The sequence below is a fragment of the Papio anubis genome, chromosome 13, assembly GCF_008728515.1.
Source record: "Papio anubis isolate 15944 chromosome 13, Panubis1.0, whole genome shotgun sequence".
Classification (NCBI taxonomy): domain Eukaryota; kingdom Metazoa; phylum Chordata; class Mammalia; order Primates; family Cercopithecidae; genus Papio; species Papio anubis.
The window spans coordinates 66,190,935-66,200,181 of NC_044988.1; the positions used below are offsets into that span (position 1 = coordinate 66,190,935).

At 46.7% G+C, this 9,247-nt stretch overlaps 1 non-coding gene across 1 annotated transcript; it reads left to right on the top strand.

Annotated features, from left to right (window-relative positions):
* Positions 1-582: 582 nt before the first annotated feature.
* Positions 583-716, top strand: LOC116270147. Its single transcript, XR_004178078.1, has one exon. It is a non-coding gene; the product is annotated as a U8 small nucleolar RNA (small nucleolar RNA).
* The last annotated feature ends 8,531 nt before the right edge of the window (positions 717-9,247 follow it).

Below are 9,247 nucleotides of genomic sequence, written 5' to 3' on the forward strand. Positions count from 1 at the left end.
CAGGGCTGTGACACCCTTTCTGGGCTGTACAGTTCTTGGAGTCTCCAAGCCTCCAGGCACCACCATGTTCCCCAGTGCCAGCCATGGAAACTGCTTGCAGTACTCCTCGTCCAGCTGCAGCCTTGCAGGGAACCAGCACCCATGCCAGTGCCTGGAGCTACCTGCCCTGCTGCAGCTGCTGTGCCTGGCTGCTGCAGCCAGACCTCACGCTCACTCACTCACATACCCCTTGTCACTCTGCACCTGACTCGCCCTTGGCAGTTGTGGGATCCAGGCTGGTAGTGCAAGGTGAACAAAGCCTGCCAGGCCAAGTGGGCAGAACGAGTCCAGTGGGCCCAAGCAAAACTCAGGCAAAGGTGCCAGCAGCCACAGAGGTTTCCAGCCAGAAAAGTGACACCTCAAGGATCCTGTGACAATAGTGTATTTTATGTGTGGCACCAGACAATTATTCTTCTTCCAATGTAGCCCAGGGAGGTCAAAAGATTGGTCATCCTGACACAGAGCTTAAATGTAAGTTTCATGAATTCTGACAAATGCATATACCTGTGCAACCCACATTTCTATCAAAATATATGATACTTGTCGATGGGTGGGATAATCCTTACCTGTTCCTCCTTTTGGAAGGCAGATAGAACATGATGATTAGAGTTGCATGAAATGTGACTGATGCCTCTGCCTAATCAGGGCTTGCAACACCCTGAGTACTCCTGTCTGATTCTTCAGGACGATCACTACTTTGAAAGAAAAAAATGAACATATATATAAATATTTCTATTACCCTAGAAAGTTTCTCTGTGCTCTCTTCCAGTCAATCCTCACCCTCCCACTGCTCTGCCAGAGGCAACCACTGTTGTGATTTCTATCACCATAGATCAGTCTTGCTTGTTCTAGAATTTTATGCAAGTGGAATTGTAAAGCATGGACTTTTCTGTGTCTGGCTTCTTCCACTCAGCATAATGTGTTTTGAGATTTACCCATGTTGTCATGGTTGATACGCTCTTCTTTTTTATTGCTTAGTGATATTCCATTGTATGAACATAGCACAATTTGTTTATTCATTCTCTGGTGGGCTGACGTTTGGGTTGTCTCTAGTATTTAGCTATTATAAATAATGCTCCAATGAATGCTTTTGTACAAGTCTTTTTGTGGACATATGTTTTTTTTTTTTTTTTTTTGCTAAATATCTAAGAATGGTTTGCTGGATTATATGGCAAGTGTACGTTTAACTTTTTTTAGAAACTGCCATACTGTTTCCTAAAGTGATTGTACCATTTAACACTCCCCCCAGCAATGTATGAGGTTCCAGTTTCTCCATATCTTGCCAACATATGGTGTTGTAAGTTTTTAAAATCTTAGTCATTCTCGTGGACTGTAGTGGCAACTCATTGCAATAATGATTTTCATTTCCTTGATGACTTAGGATGTCAAACTCCTTTTTATGTGCTGTTTGATCAAATATACCATCATATTGTGGTACGTTTGACATGGAGACTTTAAGTTTTATGTAGTTGAATTCATTAACCTTTTCTGTTATGAATTTTATTGATTTTATACTGAGAAATCCTTCTTTTTTTTGGTAGAGATGGGGTCTTTCTATGTTGCCCAGGCTGGTCTCAAGAGATCCTTCCACCTCGGCCTCCCAAAGCGCTGGGATTACAGGCAGAGAAATCCTTCTTAATACCAAAAGCTAGTAAATATTTTTACTTTTATTTCCTTCTAGCCCTTTATTGGTTAAACTCTTAAACATTACACTCTTTACCTATATTTTGTTTTAAATTGTAAGGAAACTATTTGTCCTCAGGAACTTAACCAACTAGACTGTATATTGAATAACAACTTCTTCCTTTCTTCACCTATTTGATCTACCACATTTATCTTTTACATATCATTGGGTCTATTTCTGTGATCCTATTATTGTTGATTTTTCCACCAATAGTACAGTTTCAATTATTAGGATTCTAGAGTTTATTTATCAGGTAAGCAAGTCTACCTTCATTACTCTTTATTTCTTCAAAAATTTCTTTGCAATTTCAGCTCGTTTACTTGTCTTCTCTAACTGTGGAGGGCTAAATAATGACCGCTCAAAGATGTCCAGGTCCTTATCTCTGGAACCTATGAATATGTTACTTTACATGGCAAAAGGGATTTTGCGGATGTGATTAAGATCCTTAAGAATTCTGAGATGGGAAGATTATCTTCAATTATCTGGGAAGGGCCCTATGTGATTACATAGGGTAATAGACTTCTTGTAAGAGGGAGCCAGGGGTGGTAGAGAGAGGAAACCATAGAAACAGGGATTGGAGTCCTGAGACCATAAGCCAAGGAGTACAAGCACCTTCTAAAAGCCAGAAGAACAGGGAACAGATTACCCCTTGGAGCCTCCAGAAGGCACCAGCCCTGCCAACGCTTTGCTTTTAGCTCCTAAAGACTCATCTTGGACTTCTGATCCCCCACAACTATCGGAGAATAAATTTGTGTTGTTTTAAGCCACTAAATTTGTAGCAATTTGTTACAGTAGCAGTAGGAAGCTAATATACTACTTAAAAATTATTTTTTTAAAATGATGTTCTAAGTGTTTTTCCATTACAATTTTGATGGAACTGTATTGAGCAGAAAATTTAATTTGTGAAGAACTCACATTTTTATACTATTCAGTCTTACTACTGAGATTTCTCCAGAAAAGCATCTCAGTGTCCGTCTACTTCTGCTCATTGCCTGCTATCACCGTTGGGTTTCTCAGAGTAGGCCTCAGGTAAAGGTTTGAGTGCAAGTAGTCTATTTGGAAGGTGATTCCAGGACACACATGTAGGAGAGTGAGAAAGTGAAGCAGGGAAGGGAGGCTGCCAATAAAGGGAGTGTTATCAGCAAGTGACCATCGTGGGTGACTGGCGTTTCCTCTCACCGGGGAACTCTGGGAACCCACGTAGATCATGTAGCTCAGGGCTATCTAAGTTTTCCCTAGGGTACAAAGGCATCACCTGAGTATGGGGAATGGAGGGGCATCCGGGTGCAGGTTACACTGTGCTTCCTAGTGAGATCATCACAGCAGCCTGTCTCTGCAATCACTGGCTGTGTTGGCAGCTTACTTCCCTGCCCCGAGTCCCAGCATCCTGACATTTCTTGCCTCTTTTAAAGGAGATGACGTTACAAGGAGTAAAGCTGTCTAACTTTGCACAGGATGTGCAGCCAGAACAGCTTCCCAGAGGAGGTGACCTGCCTTCTAAGTGGCTAAACAGGTGTAGCAGCTAATCCTTCATCCCCAGCATCATGATGGATACCTGATTTCCAAGTACAGCATCTGCATCTCTTTGCCCAAGGACTTATCCTGCCTGCCAGAGTCTATGGCAGGTCACAAGCGCTGGAGAATTTGTCCTCCCAGCAGTCTCGTGCCAATGACTGACTGAGGTTTGTGTGCACATACCCCAGCTCCTTGCTTCTGGAAGGTGGGGTGTGGAGCACTCAGAGGCATGAATTTGGCACTGGCTCCTAGAGTTCCCCAGTGGGTTAAAGCTTTGCACTGTACCCTTTGCTGGCTGACTCACTTCCCTGCTCCACATCCCACTCTCCAAGAGGAGTCTTCTGGGGTCATCTCCCAAATAAATATACCTAAATCCTTGTCTCATAGTCAGCATTTGGGGGAACCCAAACCAAGATAGTAGGCAATGGATCAAAATGGCCAGAGGGGTGAGGTGGAGGCACACCAGACCTTGGGATCAAATGCAGCCACCACTGGGCTGAGAGATGGAGATTTTGAGTCTGTGGTGTGAGCTGAGGGGGTTTTGGCCCCTTCCTTTCCACCTTGTTTTTATGGCTTCTCTGGCCATTCCTTCTGCTTGGCTGGCTGGTCACCATGGCTATTTGGGGTCTGACCCTGAGACTGGGGTCCCAGTAGTGGTTCTGGCCCCTGGGCCAGCCCCTTTGAACACCCAGGAGGAGTGAGAGTGTCTAGAAAGTGGTTTGTTTGGTTTTACTGAGTTTTACTGAGGCAGCAGGGTCTGCAGGCCACCTGGACTTCATTTTGGTAGAAGAGCTGAGAATGAATACTTCTCCATTTGGGAGAATTTAATGCATTTCCGAGAGGGGAGAAGCATCAGTGGAGATTGAGCTAGTGCTCCAAGGAGGACATTCGACTGGTACTCTCCCTGGTAACCATGGGGATGGAGGGAGTGGGAGCCTGGCAGGATCCACATCCTGTAAAAATGTTGCAAGATGAAGGGCCTGCAGATACTCTCTGACAACATGTAATTTATGGGGTAATCAGAACTCCTCCTGGAGGGCTGCGAGGGACGAGGAGCTGTGATTCAGAGCCTTAGGGGCTTGGATGTTTAATGAGGCACTGGGAGCCCATAAAGATTTAGATTAGAATGATTTGTCCATTTAGGATGCCGAATCTGTCTTAGCACCGCCCCTGAAAGGTGTCGCTTCTTCTCTGACTTCTCTTGGAACTCTGGATGCTGAAATCAACTGACCCAACATTTGAGAGGCACCATGTAAGGGCGCAGCCAAGGCATCTGGAGGCTGAAAACTGCCAGCTGGCTGCCACGAGGGAACTGAAGCTGAGAGAGAGTAAGAATCTCAAGCTGGAAAGGCCCTTATAGAGGGGTAGCTGAAGTCCAGGGAGGTCAAGTGACTTGTTCCAAGTCACACAGTGCACCAGGGACCATTAGCACCAGCGATAAGTTTAGCTGGAAGAAAAAAGGAACTGCTAAAGTCTAAGCAGGGAGAAGAGTGGGCATGTTTCCTTCTTAGAATGCAAAGGGCAACCTACAGGGCACAAAAGACAAAAATAGTCGCTTTTGGTGTTTTAAAGTTTGAACATATAAACGGTTTCCCAAAATGCAAAATATGTATTATGACACTTTGAGAATCTTTAATGGTTGCCTCAGCAATTAGAAGAAGCCTATTAATATTATTAATATTTGGCAACTGACTCATGAAATGGATTAAAGATGGCATCCAAGACCAAGGGCGGTGGCTCACGCCTGTAATTCCAGCACTTTGGGAGGCTGAGGCAGGCCGATCACTTGAACCCAGTTCGAGACCAGCCTGGGCAACATAGCAAAACCCAGCCTCTACAAAAAAATACAAAAATTAACCAGGTGTAGTGGTGCGCACCTGTAGTTCCAAGTATTTGGCAGGCTGAGGTGGGAGAATCATTTGAGCCTTGGGAGGTTGAGGCTGCAGTAAGGAGTGATCACGTCATTGCACTCCAGCCTCGGTGACAGAACGAGACCCTCTCTCTCTCAAAAAAAGAAAAAAAAAGGGATCCACGTGTCTAAGACATTTCCAGTGTCTGGAAACAGAAGGGCCTGAAATAAGACAGTGGTAGTTTGCTGCACTAAGGGATGAATGAGGCTGGCCCTCTCAGAGGGTTCTACCTGGCCTTGGGCAGGGAATCTTAATTTTTTTTTTTTTTTTTTTACTTTTTTGATTCTAAAAGCAATGTATGTTTACTGTAGGAAACTGGGAAAAAAACAGACAATATGTAAAACCATAAAAAAATTACTCATTAACTCTCTCCAGCCTCCCCCAAAAACTATTCTTAACACTTTTTTATATATACGTATTTTTAAAAATTGGTGTCAGCCTTGTTTAGCCTCGACTCTAAGTCACCAGTTAATAATCTCCAAAGAGATAAATTTTGGTAGCTGATTTATATTCCACTGAAAGGTTTTGGCATAATTTATTAACCTGTTTCTAGGTCATTTCCAATTTTTTGACATTATAAATAACATGATGGTGAACGTTCTGGTGCATAAATCTTGGGCGGCCCCTCTGATGGTGCACTCGTGTCTCACTCCCAGCAGTGGGGGGGTCAGACGCTCTGCACCTCTCCTGCCCTTCTAGCACCAGGAGCCCAGGGTCTGTAACTCTAGCAGCACCCAGACCAGTCCTGCTGCTCGCCCCACAGCCTCAGCATCCTGGAACATGACCTAACCAGGTGAGGGAGAAAGCCTGAATCTGTGGGAACTGCCAAGTTCTGTGCCTTCAGGCAGGTCCCCCTGCCTTTCTGTGCCATGGCTTCCCCTTCTATAAAAGGAGGAGCATAAACTAGGTCATTGGATTTCAATTTTATTTTTAATTTTTATTTATCTAGTTTTTGAGACAGAGTTTTGCTCTTTCTGCCCAGGCTGGAGTATAATGGCATGATCTTGACTCACTGCAACCTCTACCTCCCAGGTTCAAACGATTCTCCTGCCTCAGCCTCCCCAGTAGCTGGGATTACAGGTGCCCGCCATCATGCTCGGCTCATTTTTGAATTTTTTCATAGAGGCGGGGTTTCCGCATGTTGGCCAGGCTAGCCTCGCGCTCCTGACCTCGGGTGATCTGCCTGCTTCGGCCTCCCGAAGTCCTGGGAGTGAGCCACTGCACCTGGCCTCAGCTTTATTTTTTAAAAACTCTTTTACTTCAAAGGAAAATCTTCCATATAATAGAAGCTCATTATATAAAACAGAAGTGAGAGGGAGGTCCTTTGACAGGGGCCAGAACTCTGCCCAGTAGTCCTTTTCATCCCACCAAAATTATCAAGGATCCTCTGTGTGTCTGGCTCTGCACTAGGTACTGGGAATAGAATATGAGCCAAAGTATTTGGCACTTCCCTAAGCCCAGACCCCTTAGGCCCTTTGCCTGGGGGGGTATGAGGTGCTGCAGGGCATTGCTGACTGACCACGCTTAGATGGACACCATCTGGCACTGACTGTGTTGTTATGATAATCATTTTGTGTAGACTCTGCAGGGTGGCCCTGTGTTAACTGAATTGCCCCATGCTTTGCTCCCTTCTAGGGATAGCCCTGTCTGATTCCAACGCGTGGCCTCTGAGTCCTGAGGTAGCTCCTAGGAGTCCGAAGACCTTGTGGGACCCTTCTGAAACCTGTAGCCTCTGTTCATTCCAGTGACTCAGCAGCTCTGATACCACTGTTGGTACAACTCATGCTGTGATTACTACTACCAGCAACTATGGTCTGCTGAGCTCTGCTTACAGGCTGGCACCGTGCTCAGAGCTCTGCGTGCTTTATCCCACTCGGTCCTTATGGCTGTTCGAGGCTCCTCTCAGTATCCCCATTTACAGATGAGGAAAATGGGGCTCAGGGTGCTGAGCATCTTACTTCAAGTTCGGTCCTCCTGAGCCTGTGCTCCTGCTCACTAGACAACTGCACACAGCAGGAAGCTCCACTTAAAGCCTCCATGCACTGGTAAACCTCAAGATTCCTACCAGGCATAGGATGTGGAGGCCTCTTCTGTCCTTAGCATAGACCCTCCAGTGTGCCCAGGCCTCTGCCAACACATCACAGCATCTGCCTGCATCATGAAGGGGCTGTAAATGGAGGTTGGTTTGGGGACAGTGCTGGCTCCTTCTAGGGGCAGCCATGATTCTGACCTACTGGGTCAGGCTGATGGTGTGGGTTGGGGTCAACCCACGTGTCTCTGTCTGGAATTTAGCAGGCCCTTGGCTAAGCTGGCTGTGAGAGCAATAGCTGCACCAGAATTGTGGCCATTGTCGCTGTGAGCCCAGGAAATGGGAGCATTGAGTTCTTTTGTCTGATGTCACCCAAATTTCAACAACTGCCAGGGAGAACAGGTACCTATTAAGTTTCTAACATCTCCACTTTCCAAACTGGGGCAGAGGATGGGGAATAAAGAGAGAGAATGCTTGAGTTTCTGTCCCGGTTCTGCTAGTGACTGCTGTGTGACAGTAAAGTCAAGCTTTGGTTCAATGCGTGTCTGGAAGTCAAGGTTTGGTTCAATGTGTGTCTGGAAGCTGTAATATGTGAATCAACCTCCCTTCACCTGGCACCTGGAGGTGGTTTGCTGGTGGCTCAGGGAGTCCTGCATGTTAGGGAGACAGTTATTGTGTCTGTGGCTCACCCTGACCACTAGCCTGTGACATCCCTGAGGGAGTGGACCGTGTCTGATTCATCTCATCTGTGTCCCCCGGGGCCAGCCTCCTGCTGCTCTGTGCGTGTCTGACTGAATGAGGGAATGAAGAGCTCTCTGGGGGATGGTGGGGGGCTGGCCGGCAAGGGTCACCATCTGTCTGCCCTCCCCCAGGACAGGCTGGGCTCCAAGTCTGTGAGGTGAGGGGCTGGCTGTCAGACGCACAGGCAGGTTTCCTGCGATGTCGTTATGATTTTCCCCAGTGTAAGTGAGCTTTGTCTGGGTGATGCTAGACAATGGCACACTGGGCTTCTGTTATCAGCTCGCAGATCTGTCTGCCTGGCCAGGCTGGGCTTCCGGAGGTCAGGGGCCCAGTCGAATTCCTCTGTGTCCACAGTGCCCAGCGCATGGTCTGGCACAGAGTTGGTGCCCAGTATGTGGGCAGAGGAGGTGCCTTATTGCTGGGCTTCGCTCTGATCCTCATTTCAACCTTCATTCAGACAATTCCTTAGTAATTGTCACTGATAGCTAAGCTGACAGGTGTCAGGCTTGCTATGGGGGTGGGGAGAGTGGACAGAGATAAAAATGGACTTAGTTCTGATCCTTGAGGTGCTCTGAGAGTGGCAGGAAGAGTCTGACAGGTCAACCTAGAGTTATACTGGACAGCATGTGTCTTAGTCTGTTTGGGCTGCTATAATAAAAATTCCATAATGGGTGGCTTATGAATAATAGAAATTTATTTCTCACAGTGCTGGAGGCTGGGAAGTCCAAAATCAAGGTGCTGGTAGATTCTGTGTCAGATAAGGGCCTGTTTCCTGGTTCATGGATGGCACCTTCTTGCTGTGTCCTTGCATGGTGGAAGGCACAAAGGAGCTCTCTGGGGCCTCTTTTATAAGAGCTCTAATCCCATTAATCCCATTCACAAGAGCCCTGTCCTATCACCTAATCACTTTTTTTTTTTTTTTTTTTTTGAGAGTCTCACTCTGTCACCCTGGCTGGAGTGCAGTGGCGTGATCTTGGCTCATTGCCACCTCCGCCTCCTGGGTTCAAGCAATTCTCCTGCCTCAGCCTCCCAAGTAGCTGGGACTACAGGCGTGTGCCACCACGCCCAGCTAATTTTTGTATTTTTAGTAGAGACAGGGTTTCTCCATGTTGGTCAGGCTGCTCTCGAACTTCTGACCTCAGGTGATCCACCCACTTTGGCCTCCCAAAGTGCTGGGATTACAGGCATGAGCCACAGCGCCCAGCCTTCTAATCAATTCTTAAAGTCCCCATCTCCTAGTAACATCACCTTAGGGGTTAGGATTTCAACATATCAAGCTGTGGGGTGGGGGACACAAACATCCACAGCAGCATGCTCCAGGTGCAATGG